At 49.9% G+C, this 27,977-nt stretch overlaps 1 protein-coding gene across 3 annotated transcripts in view; it reads left to right on the top strand.

Moving 5' to 3' along the window:
• lmf1 (lipase maturation factor 1) overlaps positions 1-27,977 on the top strand; it is a 945,108-nt gene that overhangs the window by 782,703 nt on the left and 134,428 nt on the right. The gene's annotated exons all lie outside the window — the stretch shown is intronic.

The raw sequence follows: 27,977 nt of genomic DNA, 5'->3' as shown, positions 1-27,977 counted from the left end.
TCCCCGCTCAGCCTGGTGGTCTGTGTGGTTCCCCATTCAGCCTGCTGGTCTGTGTGCTTACCCACTGAGCCGAATGGTCTGCCCGCTTCCCCACTCAGCCTGGTGGTCTGTGTGGTTCCCCATTCAGCCTGCTGGTCTGTCTGCCCCTCCACTCGGCCTGCTAGTCCGTGTGGTTCCCCACTCAGCTTGCTGGTTTATGCGCTTCCCCGCTTGGCTTGCTGCTCTCTGTGTTTCCCCACTCAGTCTGCTGGTCTGTCTGCTTCTCCACTCAGCCTGCTGGTCTGTGTGCTTCCCCACTCAGCCTGCTGGTCTATCTGCTTCCCCACTCAGCCTGCTGGTCTGTGTGGTTCCTCACTCAGCCTGCTGGTCTGTGTGGTTCCCCACTCAGCCTGCTGGTCTGTGTGGTTCCCCACTCAGCCTGCTGGTCTGTATGGTTCCTCGCTCAGCCTGCTAGTCTGTGTGGTTCCCCGCTCAGCCTGGTGGTCTGTGTGGTTCCCCACTCATCCTCGTGGTCTGTCTGCTTCCCCACTCAGCCTGCTGGTCTGTGTGGTTCCCCATTCAGCCTGCTGGTATGTGTGCTTCCCCACTGAGCCTGATGGTCTGTCTGCTTTCCCACTCAGCCTGCTGGTCTCTCTGCTTCTCCACTCAGCATGGTGGTCTGTGCTTCCCCCCTCAGCCTGCTGGTCGGTCTGCTTCCCCACTTAGCCTGCTAGTCCGTGTGCTTCCCCACTCAGCCTGCTGGTCTGTGTGCTTCCCCACTCAGCCTGCTAGTCCGTGTGCTTCCCCACTCAGCCTGCTAGTCCGTATGGTTCCCAGCTCAGCCTGGTGGTCTGTTTGGTTCCCCATTCAGCCTGCTGGTCTGTCTGCTTCTCCACTCGGCCTGCTAGTCCGTGTGGTTCCCCACTCAGCTTGCTGGTTTATGCGCTTCCCCGCCTGGCTTGCTGCTCTGTGTGTTTCCCCACTCAGTCTGCTGGTCTCTGTGCTTCCCCATTCAGCCGGCTGGTCTATCTGCTTCCCCACTGAGCCTGCTGGTCTGTGTGGTTCCCCGCTCAGCCTGCTGGTCTGTGTGGTTCCCCGCTCAGCCTGCTGGTCTGTGTGGTTCCCCGCTCAGTCTGATGTTCTTTGTGCTTCCCCACTCAGCCTGAAGGTCTGTCTCCTTCCCCACTCAGCCTGCTGGTCTATCTGCTTCCCCACTGAGCCTGCTGGTCTGTCTGCTTCCCCACTCAGCCTGAAGGTCTGTCTCCTTCCCCACTCAGCCTGCTGGTCTATCTGCTTCCCCGCTCAGCCTGCTGGTCTGTGTAGTTCCCCGCTCAGCCTGCTGGTCGGTGTGGTTCCAAGCTCAGCCTGCTGGTCTGTGTGGTTCCCCGCTCAGTCTGCTGGTCTGTGTGCTTCCCCGCTCAGCCTGCTAGTCTGTGTGATTCCCCACTGAGCCTGCTGGTCTGTGTGGGTCCCCGCTCAGCCTGCTGGTCTGTGTGCTTCCCCGCTCAGCCTGCTAGTCTGTGTGATTCCCCACGCAGCCTGCTGGTCTGTGTGATTCCCCACTGAGCCTGCTGGTCTGTGTGGCTCCCCACTCAGCCTGGTGCCTGTGTGCTTCCCCACGCAGCCTGCTGGTCTGTGTGGGTCCCCACTCAGCCTGCTGGTCGGTGTGGTTCCAAGCTCAGCCTGCTGGTCTGTGTGGTTCCCCGCTCAGCCTGCTAGTCTATGTGATTCCCCACGCAGCCTGCTGGTCTGTGTGATTCCCCACTGAGCCTGCTGGTCTGTGTGGTTCCCCGCTCAGCCTGCTAGTCTGTGTGATTCCCCACTCAGCCTGCTAGTCCGTGTGGTTCCCCACTCAGCTTGCTGGTTTATGCGCTTCCCCGCTTGGCTTGCTGCTCTCTGTGTTTCCCCACTCAGTCTGCTGGTCTGTCTGCTTCTCCACTCAGCCTGCTGGTCTGTGTGCTTCCCCACTCAGCCTGCTGGTCTATCTGCTTCCCCACTCAGCCTGCTGGTCTGTGTGGTTCCCCGCTCATCCTGAAGGTCTGTCTCCTTCCCCACTCAGCCTGCTGGTCTGTCTGCTTCCCCGCTCAGCCTGCTGGTCTGTGTGGTTCCCCGCTCAGCCTGCTGGTCCGTGTGGTTCCCCTCTCAGCCTGCTGGTCTGTATGGTTCCCGCTCAGCCTGCTGGTCTTTGTGCTTCCCCACTCAGCCTGCTGGTCTGTGTGGTTCCCCGCTCAGCCTGCTGGTCTGTGTGGTTCCCCACTCAGCCTGCTGGTCTGTGTGGTTCCCCGCTCAGCCTGCTGGTCTGTGTGATTTCCCGCTCAGCCTGCTGGTCCGTGTGGTTCCCCGCTCAGCCTGCTGGTCTGTGTGATTCCCCGCTCAGCCTGCTGGTCTGTGTGGTTCCCTGCTCAGCCTGCTGGTCTGTGTGGTTCCCCGCTCAGCCTGCTGGTCCGTGTGGTTTCCCGCTCAGCCTGGTGTCTGCGTAATTCTCCTCACGGCCTTCGCTAAGCATGAGCAGATATTTCCCAACTCAGTTTCCTTCTTGCCCCAAATCTCAAGTTTGCCACCATCCACATCAGCTGCACCTTGCCTTGCCGTGGCTTTATCAGCTATTTGAATGGTGTGTAAACGAAGGGGGTGGCAGTTTCCCCGTTAAAACAATGGAATGTTTAGCCATAGTATTAGAAGACCAGAATTGCTTACAGCTGCCTTGATTGGAAAACATAATGAGACAGTGCGAGGATGTAGAACATTACATTCAGTCTGGGAGCCACTGCCATTTAATCATATTTCTTTTATAATTCCAACACTTTTGTTTTCTGTATGAATCAATCATGCTGTCAGGTGGATCTTGTCCATTCTGGAAAGAAAGAGGCCATGAATCCTCTGGTTTCTTCGAGGGTTTGGAATGTGTTGTTTTGTCAGAAATGTTACCAGAAATTGAGTTTGGAATTTCTAACCCTGAAGGAGGATATTTATCACTTGTTTCCTGTTGTATCTTCAGTGTTTTAATGACCCCCACGGGAATAACAGTTAATGGTAATGTAGCTGTGTCATGGCCTCCTTCTCTGATGATTCCATGGCGATGATCAAAATCATGGGCTGCCTCCTCCCCAGTGATTTTGAAATGGAGGTATGAGGAATCACAGCAGGAGTGGGGTGATAATTCTACATGCTGATTTAACCATATAATCCCTACAATGCAGAATGATGCCATTTGGCCCATTGAGTCTGCACCGACTCTCCGAAAGAGCACAACCTCGGCCCACTCCCCCATCCTATTCCTGTAACCCAGTAACCTGATCTAACTACGGGACAATTTAGAATGGCCAATCCACATAACCTGCACATCTTTGGACTGTGGGAGGAAACCGGAGCACCCGGAGAACACCCAAGCAGACACCGGGAGAATGTGCCGACCCCACAGATACAGTCACCTGAGGCCGGAATTGAACGCAGGTCCCTGGCGTGATGAGGCAGCAGTGCTAACCACTGTGCCAACTGTGCTGCCTGAGCTGATAGTGAATACCACTACTGTGCCATTTCCACCCAAGGACTGACATGAAAATCGGGCCCCCTCCAAAATGCCTGCCAGAACAATGAAGAGCTCTAACTTCCTTGCCTGAACTGTGCTTGTGCGTTGCTATAACTGTTCACCTTTATGTTTGGCTGCCTACAATGTGGTTTATGCTTGGAAGCCAAAAATAATTCATAAACTTGTTTCATGTTCTTAATGGGGAATAATGGGGAATAATATGTCAAGTATTTTAGCAGCTAACACAGCAGAGTTAACTGTCCTAACAATAAAGATATGTTATTCTCCTGAATACATTTGTATTTGCAATGTACAACATGTCAAGAACGTTTTCCCAGGTCTTCAGTCAGCCTTCTGTTTGCCTGTTGCTTAACACGTGTCCAGACACTTGACACACCGATCATGAAGTAAGTTTGCATTCTGATCATTCACTTCCCCCAGTCAGCTAAAAGAATTTCATCAAGATAAGGAACAACAGGTTGGGATATTGTGTAGTGCACAACAGGCTGAACAAAGGACAGTGGAAAACAAAATTAAGTACGGTGAGTATAACTAGCTGCTGATTGCCAAATCAACTCATACTGCACCACTGCAGCAGCCCAGTTTCACCTCCAGGCTCAGCTCCAAGAGGCATGGGCCTAAGAGCACTTTTAACAGCTGAGATTAAGTTGAGGTCCATCCCATGATGCAACTCCATGGCCGTCGAGTTAGGAACAACACACTCTATAACCACGTCTTCCATTGTAATAAACTAGGCACAATGAAGATCACCTTCTGATGAAAATCGTTCCTCCTTGGAAAGTTATCCCCAACATTTCAGCATTCTGATCTTCCATTCAACTCCCTGACCTCAGTTTCAGAGTGTATTGTAGATGCATTCCCGTGGGGAAGGGAAACTTTATTCTCCTTCTGTTACAAAAAGGAGTGGCAGAGCACCGTTGCATGTGTGTTACCCCATGATGCCAATTGTGACAGGAATGAAAAGAAGTGTGTGCTCAGGCCCATTATGTAGTAGGAAAAGAGAAGCAATAATCGCTTTTAGAAGAAAATTGAAATAAGACCAGAGTACAGATTGTTTCCACATTTTGTAGGTATTCACAGTTCAAGAAAAATGAGTTTGTTGCATGAACTTGGCCCGTTAATCCTTTTGGGTGTGGAAGATTGTCGGGTGATCTAATTGATGTGATTAAAATCATAAAAGGATTCAAGGGTAAATACAGCAGAGCTATTTCCTCTCATGGGAAATGTAAAAACTTGGCCACAGGATAAAATAAGAGCAAGGTCATTCGGAAGTGGAATCAGCAAACACTTCTTCACACAAATGGTGTAAAAATCTGAAACTGTTTTCCCCCTCCAAAAGGATGTGCGAGCCAGTGGTTAATTGAAATTTTTCAGAGTGAGATCAGAAAGATTCTTGTATAGAAATGCATAGGGAGACATGGAGCAAATGCTGGTCATTGGAGTTGAGGTACAGATTGTCCATGATCAAATTGAGCAGGCTCAAGGGACTGAACAGCTAAATGCTGTCCCAATCTTATGAGTGGTTTTACTTTGGCCGGAATTCTCCGGACGTTGGGATTCCCTTTTCCTGCTGGCACCCCCGCCTGCGGATTTCCCGGCGACGTGGGGTGGCTTCAAAGGGAAATGATCATTGACAAGTGGCGGGAAGAGAGAATCCAGCAGCCAGCAAATGGCGCTGGGGGACTGAAGTATCCCGCCCTTTATCTTTAAACAGGCCATTTTGGACCAAAGTGAATGTTTCAAGGCAGAGGTATATTTTGAGAACTTTCAGATTCTGAGTAATCAAAATAAAATAAAGGGAGAGATTATATTGTAATATATGTTTTGTGCTGTGACCACAATGTTTTTTTCCCCAAATTCAAACACTGAGGGGTGAATTCTCAGCCGGCAGGTTTCTCCGTTCCATCAGCAGTGCATCCCCGCCTGCAGGTTTTCCCGTGGCGTGGGAGGGGGGGCCTACAATGGGAATCCCATTTACCAGCAACGGGAATGGAGAATCCCGCTGTCAGCGACGGCACGCTGCCAAGAAGCACGCAGCTGGGGATGCGGAGAATCTACCCCGATGTCTTTGCAATGATAGACAAATAGTTAAAGGTAAATTAGCTGAGAGAATGTGGTTTATGAGATCATTACAAGAGAAAATCTGAGCAAAGATATCTTGGTATGGGAGTGGAGAAGTTGTTTGTGCACCAAAGATTTGCCACAATTTTAAAATTACCTGCATCTCACTAACGTGTAGTTCCTGTCCATTTCAATCCATCGTCTTGGATAGTCATCAGGCTCGCAGATATCAAAATGCCAAGTTTCTGTCCTGCATGCTTCCTATTGTGTAATCACATTCCTATGAGGTGTGAGTTAGGAGTTTGTGTGGCTGGATAAAAAGTTAATCAGTTCATGGTTGCTGGGCACATGATTATCTCAAGACATTCGGTCGAAATCCATTCCACTTGTGAATTTTTGGAGAGTTACTCAGTGGCAGCGTTCAAACAGTCGCATAAATTGAGTTGTTTTGTCACGGCGTATCACATTATCTAACCATTTCAGTCATGTTTTTTGAGCCATTACATCATTCCTGGCTAGTGTTGGAGGCACAGTTCCATTTGAAGAAGCCTGACTGAGAATGGCAATAGAATAACCCAGCAGTCTGAGAATGCTCGCCGTTCCTTACTGTATGACAAATCACAATGTTGTATTCCAAAAAGCCAGGGAATGTCCTATCACTGCCATTATCAGTCTATGTGTTAACTGTCCTGTTATTTTCAGACAAGGAGCTGCGATTGTTTTACTGAATAAACTCGGAATTATAAATCATCATTGTTACGCCTTCACTTTTGATGTCATTACATATCAACAATATTAAATGTGCCAATGCCTGTGCCTACCATGCTTATACTCATAGCTTAACAACCATGGAACTAGATCTGAATACAATATTACCACAAATTGACCTGGTATTGAAAGAAAATGGAGCACAATGTAAAATAGGAAGTATGACTATAAATAACATAAAATGTAACAGTCTATTTGAACTTCTGCCCATGATTTTAAAAAGACAGTTTCTCTTGCTGTGATGTTCCCTTTCTTTGTCAATCTCTCTGATCTTTCTCACTCTTTCTTTCATTCTCTTTCTTTCTTCTTTTCCCTTACTTTCTATTTGTCTCTGACTTCATCCATACCCTGACATCACAAATCGCTTTGGGACGTCCAGGAAGGCATTGTACATGTTCTGCCTGTTAAATCTCTCCTTCCCTCTCTCCCCTTTCTTCTGTCTCCACACTCACAATACTCATTAATATTCAATATGCAACTGACAAATATAAATTGTATTAAATATTGTTTAACCTTGTTCCGTTATAAACTATACTATAATTATTCAATCATACAATTATAATAATTAAACATTAAAACTTGAGGAATCACTCCTTTTATGTAGAAGTTTATGTAAAATATTTTGGTTTAAAGCTACTGTAAAGATCCAAAATCATCACCTGATCTAATTGTTGCCAATAATTGTTGCTTCCATTTCACTCATAGAAAGCACAGCTTTTCCTTAACTTTATTGCCATTCACAACGCAAAGCAAGAACGGCATGCACAGTGCAAAGGCCTAGAAAGCAATAGGCCAGGGATGGAGGATGGAATCGGGACACTGGACTGGAAGGAGCAGGCGGGAAATTAACCAGTCTTCAGGACAAATACAGCACCCAATGATGTCTGAATCTCCATGCTGTGTGCGTCGTTGTCATGTGGCTCCTGCAGGTCCAATTGGATCTCTCAAGATGAATTGATGCCACTTGTTTAATATCAGCTGCCTGATACATGGAAAAGGTTGTGCAGTTATTAACTCGTGGAGCTCAGATGATGGCCCTGAATCACAAAGCAGGGTTGCTGCCTTGTGAATGCTCTCTACGTTGGCCATAAGGCTACAGTAGACTTGCAGTAATACTGTAGTATTGTATTTTCAACCACTCATCAGCATGTGGAAAGCCCAACAACTGGTTGAGTCAACAACATAATTTGGACCCAGTTCCTGTGCCCGGCCCACTACCTTGCCAAAGTGGATGCATTGAAGGCAATGAAGTACTTCTGTTTTCTCACTGTGAACAAAATTTGCATTTATATTGTATGTTCAGATAGGAAATCGCCCCGACATTCTTCAGAGTTTGAGATCAATGTCTTTCAGAGCAGAAGTACAGTATTGTGATGACTTATGTGCTTTACCTGTATTTTATTTTTGTTTGATGTCCCTTTAAGAACAAAATATGCTGAAGAGCATGTTGGACAGAGGCGGATTTACAGTTCATGGGGCCCAATGCTCATCTTCATTTTGGGCCCCCCAAGGTCGAAGCCCACTCCTCGCACACACTTTCTTCACTCCCACCCTTCTCACACAACGCAATGTCTTCCCCCACACCTCACACACACTCTCTTTCCCAACCCTGCTCACACATTTTCTCTTTCCTCACACCTCACACACACATACTGTCTTCCCCCACACCTCACACACACTTTCTCTTCCCCCACACCTCACACACACTCTTTCCCCACACCTTACACACACACTTTTCCCCCACCCCACTCACACACTCTCTCTTTCCCCACCCCCCACACACACTTTCTCTTCCCCCACATCTCTCACACGCTCTCTTTTCCCTTACCCCACTCACACACTCTCTTTCCCCACCCCCTACATACACTCTCTCTTCCCCCACACCTCGCACACACTCTTTCTTCCCCCACCCCCCCCCCCCCCCACACACTCTCTCTTTTCCCTCACACACATTCACTCTTTCTTCACACCTCGCACACACTGTCTCTTCCCCCACCTCTCACACACACTCTCTCTTTCCCAAACCTCACTAAAATTCTCTCTTCTCCTACACCTCGCACACACTGTCTCTTCCCCCACCTCTCACACACACTCTCTCTTTCCCAAACCGCACTAAAATTCTCTCTTCTCCTACACCTCGCACATACTCTCTCTTCCCCCACCACTCGCACATATTCTCTTCCCCCAACCCCTCACATACGCTCTCTCTACTCCAAGCCACTGCACATACGCTTTTTGATCCCCGCACTTGCTCTCTCTCTTTCTCTCTCTCTCTCTCTCAATCTCTCTCTCCCCCTCTCTCTCTCTCTCCCCCTCTCTCTCTCTCTCTCTCCCCCACCTCTCTCTCTCTCCCCCCTCTCTCTCTCTCTCGCTCTCGCTCTTTCTCTCTCTCTCCCTCTCTTCCCATCACCACCAGTGGTGCAGTGGGAGATTTTGAGGTGCAACAGTTCAGAGAAAATGTGTTGCCCATATAATGTTTCAATAATTTATTACATTGCTGTGGCGCTAACAATTGCACACAAAAGACTCGATAAGGTACAAAAGAGGCTTTATTGCTGTGAGATGCTATTCCTCCGGTGGCAGCTGTAGAATAGTATCTCAGTGAAGCTAGCGCATATTTATACACAAGCTCCCTGTGGGCAGAGCTAGCCGGCTTACCGGAGAAACCTGTATTACAGGTACGGCCATACATTCCCCTACTGCAAGCACACATATCTACAGTGGTTGTATCACCACATTCACCCCCTGTAAAAAATGAGTCCGGCAGGGTGACGTGGAACTATAATACAAAAGGTGATCTATGTACAAAAGGTCCAAACAACAGAAAACCAAGAGTCCATCCGGTTAGCAGGTCACAGGTTGAGCTGAATCGGCGGTCGGACGTTCCGCTGTGATCGGCGTAGCTGTGGTGGCGACGTCGGCACAGGCGGTTTTGGCGATGACGGTGCAGGTGCTGGCGGTGATGGTGCTGGCCAGTGGCGGGATGACTCCGAGAGCGAGCCGGAATCTTCCGTGTCCTCCAGTATGGGCAGGGGGACGAGGGATGGACCCGGTGGGGATCATTACGGGGGCGCAGGGGAAAAGGAGGGTGGCGCGGGGGGGATAAAGGGCGTGGGATCGGCACCTGAGGGGGCCAGGCCCCGGAGCGAGACTGTGTCCTGGCGGCCATCGGGGAACTCCACATAGGCATACTGGGGATTGGCGTGGAGCAGGTGTACTTTGTCCACCAGGGGTTCCGCCTTGTGGTGCCTGACATGCCTACGGAGAAGGACTGGGCCCGGAGTCGTGAGCCAAGTCAGGAGCGACTCCCCGGATGTAGACTTCCTAGGGAAGGCATGGGGTTCATGGGGTGTACTGTTAGTCGCGGTGCACAGTAGTGAACAAATGGAATGGAGCGCGTTAGGGAGGACCTGCTGGCAGCGAGCGGCTGGGAGGTTCCTGAACCTTAGGGCCAGCTGGACGGCCCTCCATACCGTCCCGTTCTCCCTCTCTACCTGCCCGTTTCCCCGGGGGTCATCCTGCTGGAGGCGATACCCCTGCTGAGCAGGAACTGATGCAGCTCATCGCTCATGAATGAGGATCCCCTGTCACTGTGATGTAGTCGGGGAAACCGAACAGAGCAAAAATGGAATCCAGGGCCTTGATGACGGTGGCAGACGTCATATCCGGGCATGGGATGGCAAAGGGGAACCTAGAAAATTCATCGACCACACTAAGGATGCAGGTGTTGCGGTCGGTGGAGGGGAGGGGCTCTTTGAAATCTACGTTGAGGCGTTCTAAGGGGCGGGACGCTTTCACCAGGCGCGCGCGGTCTAGCCGGTAGAAGTGCGGCTTGCACTCGGCACAGACCTGGCAGTCTCTGGTGACTGTCCGTACTTTCTCGATGGAGTAGGGCAGATTGCGGGCTTTGATGAGGTGGTACAAACGAGTGACCCCTGGATGTCAAAGGCTCTCGTGCAAGGCACGGAGCTGGTTCACTTGTGCGCTGGCACATGTACCTCGGGAGAGGGCGTCTGGGGGCTCGTTGAGCTTGCCGGGGCGATACAAGATCTCGTAATTATAGGTGGAGAGCTTGATTCTCCACCGCAAGATTTTGTCATTTTTGATCTTGCCCCGCTGCGTGTTGTTGAACATGAAGGCTACCGACCGTTGGTCAGTGAGGAGAGTGAATCTCCTGCCGGCCAGATAATGCCTCCAGTGCCGCACCACTTCAATGAATGCCTGGGCCTCCTTTTCAACAGAGGAGTGTCGAATTTCAGAGGCATGGAGGGTGCGGGAAAAGAATGATATGGGTCTGCCTGCCTGATTCAGTGTGGCGGCAAGGGTGACATCTGAAGCGTCGCTCTCTACTTGGAAAGGCAGTCTCATCTACTGTGTGCATCCCGGCCTTAGCTATGTCAGAGCGAATACGGGCGAAGGCCTGTTGTGCCTCGGCCGTGAGGGGAAATTGTGTGGACTGGATTAGTGGGCAGGCCTTGTCTGCGTATTGTGGGACCCACTGGGCGTAGTAAGAAAAGAACCCCAGGCAGCGTTTGAGAGCCTTGGGGCAGTGGGGGAGGGGGAGCTCCATGAGGGGGCGCATGCGGTCGGGATTGGGCCCCAGTAGTCCGTTTTGGACTATGTAGTTGGGGATGGCCAAATGGCCTGTGCGGAACACACACTTCTCCTTGTTGTACGTGAGGTTAAGGAGGGATGCAGTGTGGAGGAATTTAGCAAGGTTGGCGTCATGGTCCTGCTGGTCATGGCCGCAGATGGTGACATTCTCTAAGTACGGAAAAGTGGCCGGCAGTCCGTACCGGTCAACCATTCGGTCCATTTCTCGTTGAAATACCGAGACCCCGTTTGTGACGCCGAAGGGAACCCTCGGAAATTGGCACAGGTGACCGTCCGCCTCGAAGACAGTGTAGGGGCGGTCTGATTTACGGATGGGGACCTGGTGGTAGGCGGATTTCAGGTCAATTGTAGAGAAGACCCGGTACTGTGCAATCTGATTGACCATATCAGATATGTGAGGGAGGGGGTACGCGACGAGCTGTGTGTACTGGTTGATGGTCTGGCTGTAGTCCATGACTATCCTGTGCTTCTCCCCAGTTTTAACCTCTACCACCTGGGCTCGCCAGGGACTGTTGCTGGCCTCGATGATACCCTCCTGAAGCAGCCCCTGGACTTCCGACCTGATGAAGGCCTTGTCCTGGGTGCTGTACCGTCTGCTCCTGGTGGCGACGGGCTTGCAATCTGTGGTCAGATTGGCAAAGAGGGAGGGAGGCTCGACCTTGAGGGTCGCGAGGCCGCAAATGGTGAGGGGAGGTAGGGGTCCGCCGAATTTGAGGGTGAGGCTCTGGAGGATGCATTGAAAGTCCAGGCCTAGTAAGAGTGACGCTCAGAGGTTGGGGAGAATGTACAGGCGGAAACGGTCGAATTCCATGCCCTGTACAGTAAGTTTAACCAGGCAGGAGCCCCGGATCGGGACAGAGTGGGAACCGGAGGCTAGGGAGATCTGCCGGTTGGCGGGGTGGACCGCAAGGGAGTAGCGCCTTACCGTGTCTGGGTGAATAAAGCTCTCGGTGCTCCCGGAGTCGATGAGGCAGGAGGTCACATGGCCGTTGACGAGCACCGTCGTGGAAAATGGTGCCAGGTTGCGAGGACAGGACTGTTCGAGTGTAACGGAGGCGATCGGCCGACAAGTCTGATGAGTCCGACGAGTAGCGGCAGCGACCCGGGTCCCGTGGTCCCGTCCCAAGGGGAGGACAAAACGGCGGCGTCTGGAGTACCTGTGAGGAAGAAGATGTCGGCAGACAACATGGCTGCGCCCATGGAGCGCATGTTGTGGGGGTGGGACAAGATGGCGGCGCCCATGGAATGCACATGGAGGCGGGGGGTGAAGATGGCGGCGCCCATGGTGCGCACATGGCGGGGCGGCAAAAGATGGCGGCGCCCACTGATCGCACGTGGGGTCGGGGGCAGCGGACGGCAGGGTCCATTGTGCGATCGGCTGAGGCGAGGGGGGAATGCGGGCGCGATAGCGGCAACCGTCCGGGACTGACACACCGCTGCAAAGTGGCCTTTCTTGCCACAAGCTTTGCAGGTCGCGGTGCGGGCCGGGCAGCGCTGGCGGAGATGCTTCTGCTGACCACATCGGGGACCCCCGGGGTGCGCGGTGCAGCGAGCAGCGCAGGCATAGTGCGCGGGGGCGGCTGCTGGGGGGGGGGGGGGGCGGTTGCGGGGTCAACAAGGGGTAGAACGGGTGGGCCTGGGGGACCATTTGCGGGGTGAACGAGGGGTAGGACGGGTGGGCCGAGTGGCTAGCAGGGTAGGATCGCGCACTACGGGAGGCGGCCGTCATTGATAGCGCCAGAGTCTTTGTAGCCGCAAGAGCGGCCCCTTCCAGCATTCGTTGCCGGATGGAGTCCGATGCAATGCCCGTAACAAAGGCATCCCGCATGAGTAAGTCTGACTGTTCCGTGGCCGTGAGGGCCTGGCAGTCGCAGTCTCGTACAAGATGTATAAGGGCCCTCCAGAAGTCCTCAATCGACTCACCCGGCTGTTGGATGCGAGTAGAGAGTAGATGTCTCGCAAACAGGGTGTTCGTCGACTGTGCGTAGTTTTCCTTGAGCAGTTCCATGGCCCTGGCGTAGTCAGGCGCATCGCGAATTAGCGGAAAGCCGCTGGAGCTGAGTCTTGAGTAGAGAAGCTGTCATTTGTGAGTCTCCGTCGGGGGAGGGTCCGCTGAAGAGATGTAGGCCTCGAAGAATGCAAGCCAGTGAACAATGTCTTTCTTGGCGTGGGGCGACTGCGGATCCAGCTGCAGGCGGTCAGGTTTGATCCTGATGTCCATGGTGTAAGGAAAATCTCACAGCAATAAATTGTGGTGCTAACAATTGCACACAAAAGACTCGATAAGGTACAAGAGAGGTGATGGAACCATCAATTCACCAGACACGTGGTTTCCAATAACAATATAGGCTTTAATCTACTTACTACAGAGCCAGCCTGTTACCCATTGACGAACTCTCGGTGAACTGCAGGCTGACTCTGGACAAGGGTATTTATACAGCAGCACAAGGGGGAGGAGTCATGGGCGGAGCCAAGGGTGGAGCCCTGTACAAACTCCTGAGCATTCCCAGAGCTACTGCCCCTAGTGGTCGGATAACGCTACTGCGCTTACAAAGATACAGTGTGAATTGCCATGTTACATTCACCACATTCACCCCCTTCAAAAAAAGTCCGGCGGGGGTGGTGGTTTACAAAGTCAGTCTGTCCGTTGGTAGAACTGTCCGCTGTGATCTGCGGAGCACCGGGGTTGCAGCCTCTTGCGGTGGCTGGATGGGTGTTGTGCACTGGGGTATGATGGCAGACTCCAGGGAGGGTTGTATCCGAGCTTCATACTCTCCTGGTTCGACCGGGAACTGGGGGCGCTAGGGGCTGGCCGGCGCGGGTGCGCGGAACTGGTGGAGTGAGCTCGTGGGCTCGGGAGCATGAGGGGGTGGCAGCATGGGGTGTAGGGTGAGAGGTCCTTCTGTGGGGGTAGAGGGGGTGCTGGATCCGGTGGGTGCAAGGTCCCGGAGGGATACAGTGTCCTGATGGCTGTCAGGAACCCGACAAATGCGTACTGGGGGTTGGAGTGGAGCAAGCGCACCTTTTCAACAAGGGGGTTGGTTTTATGCGCCCTGACCTGTTTCCTCAGGAGTACGGGGCCCGGCGTCCTCAGCCATGCCGGAAGTGAGACCCCCGTGGTAGTGCCCCTGGAAAAAATGAAGAGCCTCTTGTGAGGGGTCTGATTGGTCGCTGTGCACAAAAGGGACCTAATAGCGTGGAGCGCGTCTGGGAGGACTTCCTTCCACTGGAAGACTTGGAGCTTTCTAGACCGGAGGGTCAGTAGGACGGTCTTCTAGACCGTCGCGTTCTCCCTCTCCACCTGCCCGTTCCCCCTGGGGTTGTAGTCCTGCTCGAGGCAATGCCCTTGCCGAGTAGGTACTGACGCAGCTCGTTGCTCATGAAGGACGAACCCCGGTCACTGTGTACGTAGCTGGGGAAACCAAACAGGGTGAAGATGCTATGCAGGGCCCTAATGACTGTGTGGGAGGTCATGTCGGGGCACGGGATAGTAAATGGGAAACGGGAGAACTCATCTACGACGTTTAGAAAGTAAACATTCTTGTTAGTTGAGGGGAGTGGCCCTTTGAAATCAATTGCGAGGCGTTCAAAGGGCCTAGAAGCCTTGACCAGGTGGGCCCTGTCTGGTCTATAGCAGTGCGATTTGCACTCCGCACAGATCGGGCAGTCCCTGGTGACCGCTTTTACCTCCTCGTTGGAGAAAGGCAGGTTTCGGGCTCTGATGTAGTGGGCGAGCCGGCTGACCCCCGGGTGGCAGAGGTCATTGTGGATGACTTTCAATCGGTCAATCTGCGCGCTGGCGCATGTCCCGCGGGATAGGGCATCCCGGAGGCTCGTTGAGCTTCCCGGGTCGATACTTAATATCATAATTGTAGGTGGAGAGTTCGATCCTCCACCTCAGAATTTTGTCGTTTTTAATTTTGCCCCTTTGCGAGTTATCAAACATAAAGGTGATCGATCGATGGTCGGTGATGAGGGTGAACCTCCTACCTGCGAGGTAGTGCCTCCAGTAAAGAATAGCCTCCACAATGGCTTGTGCTCCTTTCTCGACTGAGGAGTGTCGGAGTTCTGAAGCGGAGAGGGTACGGGAGAAAAATGCGACTGGCCTCCCTGCCTGATTTAGTGTGGCTGCAAGAGCTACCTCTGAGGCGACGCTCTCAACCTGGAATGGAGTGGATTCATCCACCGCCCGCATGACCGCTTTGGCGATATCCTCCTTGATGCCGTCGAAGGCCTGGCGTGCCTCGGCTGACGGGAAATCGTGTTGCCCTAAAGAGTGGGCGGGCTTTGTCCGCATATTGAGGGACCCACTGGGCGTAGTAGGAAAAGAAGCCAAAGCACCGTTTGAGGGCCTTGGGGCAATGGGGGAGGGGGAGTACTAAGAGGGGGCCCATACGGTCCGGGTCTGGGCCCAGGACTCCGTTTTCCACGACATAGCCGAGGGTGGCTAGTCTGGTTGTGCGGAAAACGCATTTCTCCTTGTTATACATGAGATTCAGTTTCTGTGCCGTCTGGAGAAAACGGTGGAGGTTGGCGTCGTGGTCCTGCTGGTCATAGCCGCAGATGGTGACATTGTCCAAGTACGGAAACGTGGCCCGCAGCCCGTACTGGTCCACCATTCGGCCCATTGCTCGTTGGAACACCGAGACCCCATTAGTGACGCCGAAAGGGACTCGGAGGAAATGGAAAAGGCGGCCATCGGCCTCGAATGCCGTGTAGTGGCGGTCCTCCGGGCTGATTGGGAGCTGGTGGTATACAGACTTCAGATCCACCGTGGAAAAGAGCCGGTACTGGGCGATCTGGTTTACCATGTCTGCAATCCTGGGGAGGGGATTCGCGTCGAGGAGCGTAAATCTATTTATGGTCTGACTATAGTCGACAACCATGCGGAATTTTTCCCCGGTCTTAACGACCACCACCTGAGCTCTCCAGGGACTATTGCTGGCCTCTATAATCCCCTCACTGAGAAGCCTTCGGAACTCTGTTCTGATAAATACCATATCCTGCAGGCTGTACCGCCTGCTACGAGTGGCTATGGGTTTACAGTCCTTTGTGAGATTGGCGAAGAGAGGAGGGGGGGAGATTCACAGTGTAGCGAGGCTGCAGATAGTGAGTGGGGGCAGGGACCCACCGAAGCTGAGGGTGAGGCTCTTAAAGTTACATTGAAAGTCTAGGCCTAATAAGAGTGGCGCGCAGAGGTCGGGCAAAACATAGAGTTTGAATTTTGAGTAGCTAGCGCCTCGGATTGTGAGTGTCGTGGCGGTGTGCCCCTGGATCTGGACCGAATGGGAGCCTAAAGCGAGCGAGATAGTTTGCCGCACGGGGAAAACGGGGAGCGAACAGCGTCTTACCAGGTCTGGACGTATGAAGCTCTCTGTGCTCCCGGAGTCGAAAAGGCATGGCGTTTTGTACCCGTTGATTTGGACCATTGACTTTCGCAGATGCTTCGGGCGTGATTGGTCCAGAGAGACTGCGCTGAGTTGCGGGTAGTCGGCGGCTCGATCAGTTGTGCTGGAGTGGCCCCGTGATGACTGCGTGCTGGAGTGGCTCCGTGATGACTGCCCTCTGAGTTCATAGTCGTACTCTTCCGATGAGTTGTCCGAGCGTGGAGATGCAGGTCGGGCCCGTGGATCGCACATGGCGGGCGGCGAGGAAGATGGCGTCCAAGTTGGCGGCCCCCATGAGTCTCACGTGGCCGGTCACGTGGTGGAGGTTTGCCAAGATGGCGGCCCCCATGGATCGCACGTGGCGGGAGGGGGCGGAGTCGGGGCATAGGCCACAGCGTTTCGGGCCCCGTGGGCCTGCGGGTGTGGGGAGCGATTACTTTGTGCCGCTGTGGAGTTGGAAGCTGGGGCCCTTTTTGCGAGGCACACTCTTGCGTAGTGGCCTTTCTGCCCGCAGCTGCTGCAGGTCACGTTGCGGGCCGGGCAGTGCTGCTGCGGGTGCTGATTCTGGCCGCAGAAATGGCAGGCTGGAGCAGTATAGTGGCTGGCTGGAGTAGCATAGTGGCTGGCTGGAGCAGCGTAGCACAGGCCTGGGGGAGTCGCTGGTCGGGGGCCCATGATTGGGTCGCGGGGTCCGCGTGGAACGAGTTAAGGCTGCGGAAGGAGACCTCCATCGTGGTCGCAGCTTCCACAGTTGTTTCTAAGTCTTGGGCCCCCTTTTCCAGCAGTCGTTGGCGCACATAATTAGACCTGAGGCCCGCTACAAAAACATTGCGTACAGCAAGTTCTCTGTGTTCAGCCGCGGTAACCGCTTGGTAATTACAGTCATTTGACAAATTATTGAGTTCCCTTAAAAATTCGGCGAGTGATTCTGTAGGTCGCTGGCGGCGAGTCGTGAACACATGGCGTGCGTAAACTTTGTTAATGGGCCTTACATATATCTTATCGAGTACCGCTAGCGCTGCAGTATATGAACCGGCTGAGTTTAGTTGCGTAGAGATTCGGTGGCTCACCCTCGCCTGCAGTAGACTTAACTTCTGTTCCTCTGTCGTTTCGGCTGTGCTCGCTTCTGCCAGGTAGGCCTTAAAGCACCGCAGCCAGTGGGAGAAGATTTCTTCTCTGCATCCTGCGGGTCGAGTTCCAGGCGTCCAGGCTTGAGGGCCGATTCCATGATCGATCTTGACTGTTCTTAAGTAGATTAAATTGATGGAACCATCAATTCACCAGACACGTGTTTTCCGATATGAATATTGGCTTTAATCTACTTACTACAGAGCCAGCCTGTTACCCTTTGATGAACTCTTGGTGAACTGCAGGCTGACTCTGGACGAGGGTATTTATACAGCAGCACAAGGGGGAGGAGTCATGGGCGGAGCCAAGGGTGGAGCCCTGCACAAGCTCCTGAGCATTCCCAGAGCTACTCCCCCTAGTGGTCGGATAACGCTACTTACTGCGCTTACAAAGATACAATGTGAATTACCATGTTACATTCACCACAAGAGGCTTTATTGCTGTGAGATGCTATTCCTCCGGCGGCAGCTGTAGAATAGTATCTCAGTGAAGCTAGCGCATATTTATACACAAGCTCCCTGTGGGCGGAGCTAGCCGGCAGGGGCTTACCGGAGAAACCTGTATTACAGGTACGGCCATACATCCCCCTACTGCAAGCACACATATCTATAGCGGTTGTATCACCACAATTGCTTTCCTCTGTATTAATAATTTGAATCGGCAGACATCAGTATCAATGCTTTTTAAGTGAAAAATATTAGTGCCAATTGGCATTTTATTTTAATGGCTCGCCTTATACCTCTCCGATTTCTTTCAGCTCTTGAAGTTAAATGTTATCAGGTCCAGCAACCTGATCAATCTTCTGTGCCATAAACCAATCTAGGGCCATTTATACATTTACATTCAAGGAGTCACTATCTAAAACATTTTTACACACCACTGAATAATCTTCAATGGTGAAAATGAATACAAAACATATACATTTACATTTCAGCCATATCCACTCCTCAGTCCTAACCACACAGGCAAAATCCTTTGAAGGACCTATGAGGCTTTTCTGGCAACTAACAGCTATTATAAAGCTTTATCATGGAAATAGTTTTTTTCCAATGTATTTTTGGCATTCAATTGTGGCTTTAGTTAACGTCAGCAATATCTGAAATCTATTCATGCAATCTTGACAATATTTTGTACTTTGCAAAATGTTTATTTTTCTTCCCTATCATGAATTTCCATCAACCAGCACACTCCGATATCCATTTTTGAAAGCTTTCTTTGCACCTGAAAATTGAACCCATTCTTACAACTGGTACAGTATGTTGTTTGCAGCAATAAAATTCTCAACCAAATTACATCTGACGATGCAATGTTAGGAGATAGAATGTGCAATCATGTCTATTGTGATCTTGTTGGCGGTAACCATATTCGGGGACTTCAGATGGAAAAAAGTTGCTGGTGAATGTGGCTCGAAGGGCCAAAACAGTTGGATGGAAAGTGAGCGATCATATAAAATGAAGGTCAAATTGGAACCACTGTGCAATCACATCTGATGCCACATTTGTGTGGTAAGTAATGTCAGTGCCTCTGATATGTATGTCAGGCATATCTTTGTTGCATCAACTATTTTTAAATAACGTACCTTTTTATTTGAAATATCCTCCCTCTGTTAATTAATGTTAGAGTTATAAAAGCAAATTACTGCAGATGCTGGAATCTGAAACAAAATCACAAAATAATGGACAATCTCAGCAGGTCTGACAGCATCTGTGGAGAGAAAAGGGAGCGAACGTTTCGAGTCAATGGCTTTGACAAAGAGTCATCCAGACTCAAAACATTAGCTCCCTTTTCTCTCCACAGATAATGTTCGAGTGATGTTAATTTTAGTTGGTTCATGACAGTAAAAGTTCCCAAAAGTAAAATTTTGTCCAACAATTTTCTATCCATTGTTCCTTTATTGTTGAGAGTTATCACTCTTTATGGGGATCATAACAAATTGGGGATTCATCTGAGATCTTGAAACACTGAGACAGGAAAGCACGTACACTGGACTTTTCCGAATTTAAATCAACAAGATTTTACATTTACTTTTGCAGTCCTCAATGTAAAATCAATATGATTGCTTCTACTGTCAAACATTTTTGGAAGAAGAAGACTTGTCTGTCATTGCCTTGGAACAATTAACAAAGGTTAATTTGAAGGCTGTGACATAGGAATTAAGGATTGACTTGAAATCAGGAGTAATGAAAGCAGAGATTGTTGGAATATTAGCTTCAGTAAATGTTTTAAAATACAAAACCTTGTCCATCAACTTCTTTTGCGTTGCTGTTGTGGGGATTCCTTTCTTTTAAAAATAAGTTATTGGTCTCTACAGGAAGTGGTACTGAACAAATTGTTGCAGCTGTGGGCTGGCCAGTCCCCAGGTCCAGATGGATTTCATCCTAGGGCCTTCAAAGAAGTGGCTGGTGAGCTAGTTAATGCTAATGAGGTGGGGACAACAAGGTTTTGTGAAATGGAAGCCATGTTTAACCAATTTATTGGAGTTCTTTGAAGAAGTGACATATGCTGTGGAGAAAGGGGAACCAGTGGATGTGCTGTACTTAGATTTCCAGAAGGCATTTAATCAAGTGCGATATAACAATTTATTGCAGAAAATAAAAGTTCATGGTGTAGAGGTTAACATATTGGCATTGATTGAAGATTGGCTAGCTAACAGGAAACAGTTGGCATAAATAGATCATTTTCTGGTAGGCAAAATGTAAAGTCTGGCATGCCACCGGGATCAGAGCTGCGGGCTCAACATTTTACAATTTAAGGACGCAATTCAACCAAAGGGCGCGATCCATTGGCCACACTGCACTAGAAAAGTAGTTCACTGTGGTGCAACGTGGCCGATAAAAGCAGGGAGACCACACTCCCAGGATCTACCCAACTCGCAACGCCTCATGGGATCCATAGCGATATCGTGAGACATTGGGATGTAAATCCCGTCCATTGTGAGCAGGAGCACTTTTTGGCAGATCTGCATATTAGAGCAAGACAGTTAATCTCACTCTAATGTGCAGATTCCCGAGGTACCTGAGGCTTTGGGATTCATCCCCTTCACCTTGGAGACCTCAGACAAGAGCCGTTCAGCACTGGTCTCCACAAACAGGGATCAGCTGGAATGGCACTTATGGGGGGTCTCCCAGGGGTCGGAGGCTCCCAGCTGCATGCCGTTTGGGCAAGGTGGTGCCCTGGCACTGCTGGTACCACTTGAGCACTCTAGCAGTGCCAGCCTGGCACCCTGGCAGTGCCACCTGGGTGCAGGTGGCATTGCCATTTGGCACGGGCACTTCCAGGTTGTCAGTGCCAAGGTGCTAAGTTCGCATTTTTTTCACGCAGGCAATCATGCTGGAGTGCCCTACATGGGTTGAGGGGGGCCCAGGGACCCTCCCATAGTCCATTCGGGTTTTGGGGTAGGTCAGGGATCACTTCAGGGGCCTCGGAGATCAGGACACCATTCATAAATGGCTTCCCAATCTCTTGCTACACTGTGGAGTTCCGGCGAACGGAGCTCCCCAGTGTAGAAAACGGGGTTATGTGGCCCTTCGGTCGCGTGTTCCCCATTTAGGTCCCTTAGACAACGCAACTTGCTTGAATAGCCATGTGTTTCTCGGCACTGCAAACGCTGGGAAATACACATCTAAACGTGCTCCCCAGAAAACTTTGTTCCCATTTGGTTGAATCGAGCCAGAAGTGTAATTTTGAGCAGGTTTGGCGGGGGGTTTCCCACTGGCTTTTTGGGTGAGATCCACACCAGTATTCACCCATACTTAATTGTTTTTTTTGGGCCTTGGGGAGTTTCCCTGGTCCAGCCCAAACTTCGAAATTGGTTTCGCAGTGGGGGGCTGAACATGCTGGTTAGACCGGTTCCTCAGAAATCAGGCCGCCATTTTGAAAGGGTACCTTGATCTCTAACTGCACTTGAGGGTCCCCCAAACCCATCACTCACAGGGAATGCAACCACCGCAGACATGAGCTTTACCTGCTGCTTCGGGACACTGAGGGCCTCCCTTTCTAGACCCCCCACCCTCCTTTTGGGCCAGCCCCCTTTCAGGATCCCTTCTTCACCCCCAAATCTTTCTAAAACCCTTCATAGCCCTCTTCAACCCCTTTCATGGGCATGGTCTCTTCAGGTTCTGACCCTAGGCAGTGCCAACCTGGCACCCTGGCAATGCCAACCTAACACCCGAGAAGTGCCCCTGACAGTGCCTACTGGGCACCCTCGCAGTGCCATGCTGGCATTTCCCTGGGTGCCAGTGGGAGTGCCATGGTACTGCCCTGCTCTGCCTCTGACCACCCAGAGGACTCTAATGGCCTCTGGGCCCCGCTCCCAAGTGGCCATCATGACTGATCTCGTTGTGGAGACCAGTACTAATTGACAGGTTGGGCCTCGCCAATGCGGTCGTTGACTTCCGGGCGGCGGGTGAATGCGACGTCAATATATTTAAATTAACCTAATGGCGCATTTAAATGTCATTATCTGGATCACGTCCTTGCTGGAGTGCTGCGACTCGCGATCGGCTCGGCACCTGCCGCGAAGCATGAATTGCGCCTCTCCTCCGATTCACCCTGGCACAATATATGACTTGGTGAAGTGACTGAAGATATGGTTGCTAATTTACTGATAACACTTAGGTAAGAAAGTAAGTTGCGAAGAAGACATAAGGACGCTGTAACCCGATGTAGATAGGTTAAGTAAGTGGGCAACGATCTGGCAATTGGAGTTTAATTTTGGCAGGAAGAACAGAAAGAAACATTATCTAAAAGTGAGAGATGCAGAGAAATCTAAGTGCAGTGCATGAATCATAAAAGGTTAGAATGGAGGTAAAGCAAGGAATTAGTTTTGGGTTGAAGGGACGTGTATATTTGTTCATTGCTAATGACGGGCGTTAATTTATTTTTCTTTTTTGTATACACGAGGTGGGGGGGGGGGGGGGTTGTTCTTTCTTTTCTTGGTATTCATTTCGTTATTGATATTTTGTGAAAATTTGAATAAAAATTATTTTTTTTAAAAATGATGCACTTTCACCAACATCATTAATGAACATAAAAAAAGGATTTGTTAATAAGAATTCTCAGCAGCTGTACAGTTGCAGCTTGCTCCCTACATGTCTCTTTTCTCAAGAGAACTTCACCCCCTTGGGTGATTAACTACTCAGATTACCAGCATTCGCCATTTTCTCTCCTGCAGGACAATTGGTCCAGTCTGTAAAGGGTTAACTTGTGCAGTCACCACACCACACACCCCTACCCTGCCCCTCCCCCACCCCACCCCTTTTTCAGGCTATCACATGATAAGCTAACCAGATAGCACAATGGAAATCTGAGACAACTGAGGGGTTCAGGTGTCGTTTGCCTGTCTGTTCAGGAACACTCTGAGATGCAGCGCATAACACGATTTCTGCTGGAATAATTATGACCTCAGGTTTTGTGTTCTAGAGAAAGGACGGCAAATGGACCCGGCCTCCATTGTAGTTCGATTGCAGTTGATTGCTAATGATGTTCGCTGTTTCACAACCGTAGAATGTCCCAACAGATTTGGAACTGAGAAGGGGGGGGGGGGGCTGGGAAACAAACTCATGTCTAGCTAAAAAAGGAAGCATTCTAGACACATAGCGATCATTTTCTAAACAGCATAGGTCTATAAAAATAATCATCTTCCTTTCTTTACCCCACCCCAAATCTGGAATGGGCTCTTGTATTTGTGTTTCTAAAAGGAAATAATATAAATTTGCAGATTGCCTGGCCACTGAAACATGACATCTGTGAGAAGAGAATCTCTCCTCTCCACATCACTAGACTCTCATTCTCATTAACCATGACTAAAAGGAAGTGCCTTGCCAGAATGAGGTCTGTCGGCCGGTAGCCTCCTTCAGTTGCGCAAAAGGGATGGAAAAAAAACTATTGTGAGTGCCATAATCTCAATATTTCCCAAATTTGGAGAAACCAGATGCAGCAATTTGAACGCGACCTGCGCAATTCTGTTCCTCTCTCCGCCCACCGAGTATTTCAAGCATGTTCCATTTTTAGTTTATTTTAGGAAGAGAATCAAGTTTCCTCAGCCTTGAGGGATTGGCATGAGACAAGGAAGAGTCACAAACCAATATGGAGAATGAACCAAATGCATTCTATTGGTAAGTAAGGTCGAATGCATATATTGATTAGATTTCAAGATTGTGCTTTAGAGAACGTGCCAACAAGGAAATGCAGAGCTGTTGATGTCTGGGTGATGCTATCGGTCAGTGATCTTCCACATCCAGGGTCACCACTGGGGTTCCACCCCAATGTTGAGTGGCATTGAGTTGTGGCGGGTTGAAATAACTGGAAGTAACTGTCACAGAATGCCTTTGCAACAACATTCTTCACCTGCCTGTTTTTGGCGGCAAGTATCAAATCGTCCATAGAAATTAATCATCCCACTTGGGAGGAAACCGATTCATTCTTCAAGGCACTCACCCATCCCAGAGTAAATACGCTTCCACTTACTGTCAACTGAGAAACTACAGGTGTAAAACTGACGTTGAATTTATTGATTACTCAGCCAGTGAGATCTTATCGCCCCAGGGGCCATGTTCCTCTTCAGTGCGCATCCAGAAATACTGAGTGGGCTTCGATTGATTATTTTGTCACTTGGGCCTTAACTCACGAGCTCTGAGAACACTGTGGTTGAGAGTGCTTAACCTGTGTAGATAATTGATGTATCAATAAACCTCACAGCTTCAGTCTGCCAGTGTACATAAAGTGTACTGCTTATCAGAGCAGTTATTCCATCAAGACCCACTTAAAGCATATTTTTTCAATTGAATGTTTCACAGCTAAAACTTAGTGTTGCTGGGATTACCATTGTTTCCCCTTCTTTCAGATGAACGGATTCACTGAATGATGATGCCGTGGAGTCGGTGGCTGATCGTAAGGCAAACTGATGGCTTAGTGCAGTCTGTCTATTCCGACACAGAGAGCAGCATACACTGAACAACGAACAGGGATGTCTATGGTTTAGTTTATGGACCACTTGTCACTCCTCCTTGTCCCCTGCCAATCCCGCAAGTCTGAGGAAAATCAAAAAATCTAAATGAACAATGGAAAATGCGAGGAAGACTTAGTCGGTGGCGAGAGAAACATTCACCAGAACCGGAGCAATTTAAACAAGTACAACGGCAGGGCAAGGGGAAAAAGAATAAGAGGGCAGGTCTTTGAGGGAGCAGAGATAGTGATGATTTAAATAAAAATTCATTTACAGGATGTGGACATCGCTGAGTATGGCAACATTTATTGCCCATCCATAGTTGCCCTTCAGAAGGTGGTGGTGAGCTGCCTTCTTGAAACGCTGCAGTCCCTGTGGTGTAGGTGCACCCACAGTGCTGTTAGGGAGGTTGTTCCAGAATTTTGACCCAGCAATAGTAGACGAACGGTGATATATTCCCAAGTCAGGATGGTGAGTGACTTGGAGGGGAACCTCCAGGTGGTGGTGTTACCCAGGTATTTACTGCCCTTGCCCTTCTAGATGCTAGTGGGCTTGAATTTGGAAGGTGTTGTCTGAAGAACGTTGGTGAGTTCCTGCATTGCATTTTGTAGATAGGACACACGGCTGCCATTGTTTGTTGGTGGTGGAGGGATTGAATGTTGAATGGGCGCAAATTAAGCATTCTGCTTTGTTCTGGATGTTGTCAAGCTTCTTAAGTTTTGTTGTAGCTCCCGGGTTCGGATCCCGACCCTGGGTCACAGTCCGTGTGGAGTTTGCATGGAGTTTATTTTGTAAGTCTGTGCGGAAAGAATAGTTCGTTCCAGGAGTGATTGCACGAACAACAAATCTTTATTATTGGGTGGAATCGAGTGGTCACATTGTGTCTGAAAAACAGCGCGCAACGCGACCGGTAGATGCCGGGAGATTTCACTTCCTGGATCTACCCAGACCTACCGTGATTTCCGGGACGTTGCGATGTGAGTCCTGACCATTGTGGGCAGGATCACTTTCTGGCAAATCAGCATATTAGAGTGAGACAGCCAGTCTCTAATATGTATTTCTGAGTTCTACCCAAGGCGTGGGATCTAACTCCCTCGCCTTGGAGACCTCGGCCGAGCGCCGTTCAGTGCTGGTCCCCACAAGCAGGGACCAGATGGAACAACACTCGTCTGGGTCTCCCAGGGGATTGGGGGCCCCCAGATGCATTCCCTCTGGGCAGGGTGGAACCCTGGCACTGCTGCCTGGGTGCCAGTCTGACACTGCCAAGGTGTGCAGGTGGCACTGCCAGCTGGCAGGCACACTGCCAGTGTGACAGGGTGGCACTGCCAGGGTGCCCAAGTGGCTTAAATCCTGTTACATCATTAGCTTTTTCCAGTTCTGACAAAAGATCATTGAACCCTGGATGGAATCTTACCGCCTTGGGAGATTTTCAGAGGACAGGGCCGGAGAGCAGATCCCAATCCCGCTGGTGCTATCTGACTGCCTGCCCATATTCAAACTTCTTAGAGAGCAGTGAAGAGGTTGCCTCCAGGAATCTCACCCAATTAAGGCTGACGGGCAGGACAGACACCTGGCTGAGTCAATGGGAGGGGACCACAGAGTTGCCCTGCTGTAGGCACTAGGAGAGGTAGTGGACCACTGCAGCATGTTTCTCGTGGTCTCCCCAGTCTGCTCACAAATGGATACTTAAATATTCATACGGGCTACCTGCTACTGCCATGGGGCTAGCCTCTGACCCCCCCCCCCCCCCCCCCCACACACACACACACAAATACACAGATTCTGCTTGACCTGCTAGATTTTTACAGACTTTTGCTTTTTTATATTGCTTCTTGTAAGTATCTTTCTGATTTCCTTGTTTGTCCAGTTCAGACTTGGAAATTTAGAAAGATGTTTTTAGTGCTGTTCATTGGATGAAGCACCAGACGTGAGATGAGAATTTGATTTATGCAGCAAATTGTTCCGATCAGGAATATGTTGGTGGACAGGCTGGTGGAAGTAGATTCAGTGATAAAGTTCAGAAGGGAATACTTGAAAAAGGAATGCATTTGCTGGGCTATGGCAGAAGAACAGGTGAATCGGAGCAATTGGATAGTTGCTTCAAAGTTTTGGCACAGACACAATGAACCAAATGGACTCCATCTGTGCTGCATGATTCTATGAAGCCTACTTCTTTTAATGCAGAGTTGCTTAATGCAAATTATTGAATCAGAAATATGAAATAAACATATATTCATTAAATTTGCCTAATTCGTACTGCTGGATAATTAAATTTATTTTCCCAATTCAAATGTAACATTTAAATCACACAGCAAGATCTGTTAGCATCAGCAACTTGAGATGTATGTAAATGTAACATTATATGTGACACCAAAGCCTCAATACAATGCACTCTCATACAATGCCCTACAAAAACCTTTGGACACTCCTCGACACAGAATACTAAATCTTGCACTTCAAAATTTCTGTAAAGTGTTGGTTATTTGTCTAATTCTTTTTCAGCTTGAACAACTTGTACTGCTTTAGGTTGAGGGCTTATTTGATGCAGACAGTGCCTCCTGCTTTACGGATTTCAGTTTGAGAGATGCTAGGTCTCTAATGACCACAGTTGGGACTGACCTTTGGATCAGTGCACAGAAAAATCATGATCTGGGAGTGCACCTCCCCTCACGGCAAGAAAGGATCAAAACTGACCAACATCATGAATAAGAGCACATTGTTTGATGGCACTTGGTGTGAAGAATGACCAGAGATGCAAGGGTGGGATTTTCTGACCCTTCCCTCCACCAGGATCTTCCAGTCTCACCAAAGGCGACCCATCCCCGCGGTAATTTCCCCAGCAGTGCAACCGGCGAGCAACGCAAATGGCCATTGACATTGGGGGGACTGGAAAATCCCGCTGGTAACCAATGGCAAGATGCCTTCACTGCTAGAAAACCTGTGGGGGGAGGGATGGTGGTAAATCCCTGCCACAGTTTAAGGTAATGGAGTTTGTTTTTGTTTTACACAGGGTGCTATTACAGTTCTGAATGTACTGCTTGTAATGGTGGAAGCAGGGTTAATAGTAACTTGCTAAAGGGAATTAGATAAGTACTTAATAAGGAGAGAAAAAATGTAGGGCTCGGGGGAAAGGACAGAGGAATGGGATCAATTAGATACCTCTTTCAAAAGAGACGGCGCAGGAACGATGGATCAAATGGCCTCCATCTGTGCCACATTGTCCAATGAGCAGAGGTGGATTAGAAAGCTCTTATTTTTTTTATAAAAAAAGGTGAATTTAATAGTGGAAGAAGCAGGGATCAGAGATATCAGAATTAAGCTGGCCTTCTAACATAAATGGCAAAACATTCTACCCTACAGGGATCATAAGAACAGCTGTACTTTAGAGTACTAAGTACTCACTTTGAAATATCGTTTTCAGCGATTTTCTAAAACCCATATTCTTGGACGAAATCCATATGGTTCCACATTCAAGTGTTGTTTCAGCAGATGAAGGTTTAATTTGTCCAGAGGGATGCAGGATTTAAGAATTCCTTTAAAAAAA

The sequence above is a fragment of the Scyliorhinus canicula genome, chromosome 15 (genome assembly GCF_902713615.1).
Source record: "Scyliorhinus canicula chromosome 15, sScyCan1.1, whole genome shotgun sequence".
Lineage (NCBI taxonomy): Eukaryota > Metazoa > Chordata > Chondrichthyes > Carcharhiniformes > Scyliorhinidae > Scyliorhinus > Scyliorhinus canicula.
Note: the sequence above shows the minus strand (reverse complement) of the source record. Positions and strands in the feature narration are given on the sequence as shown.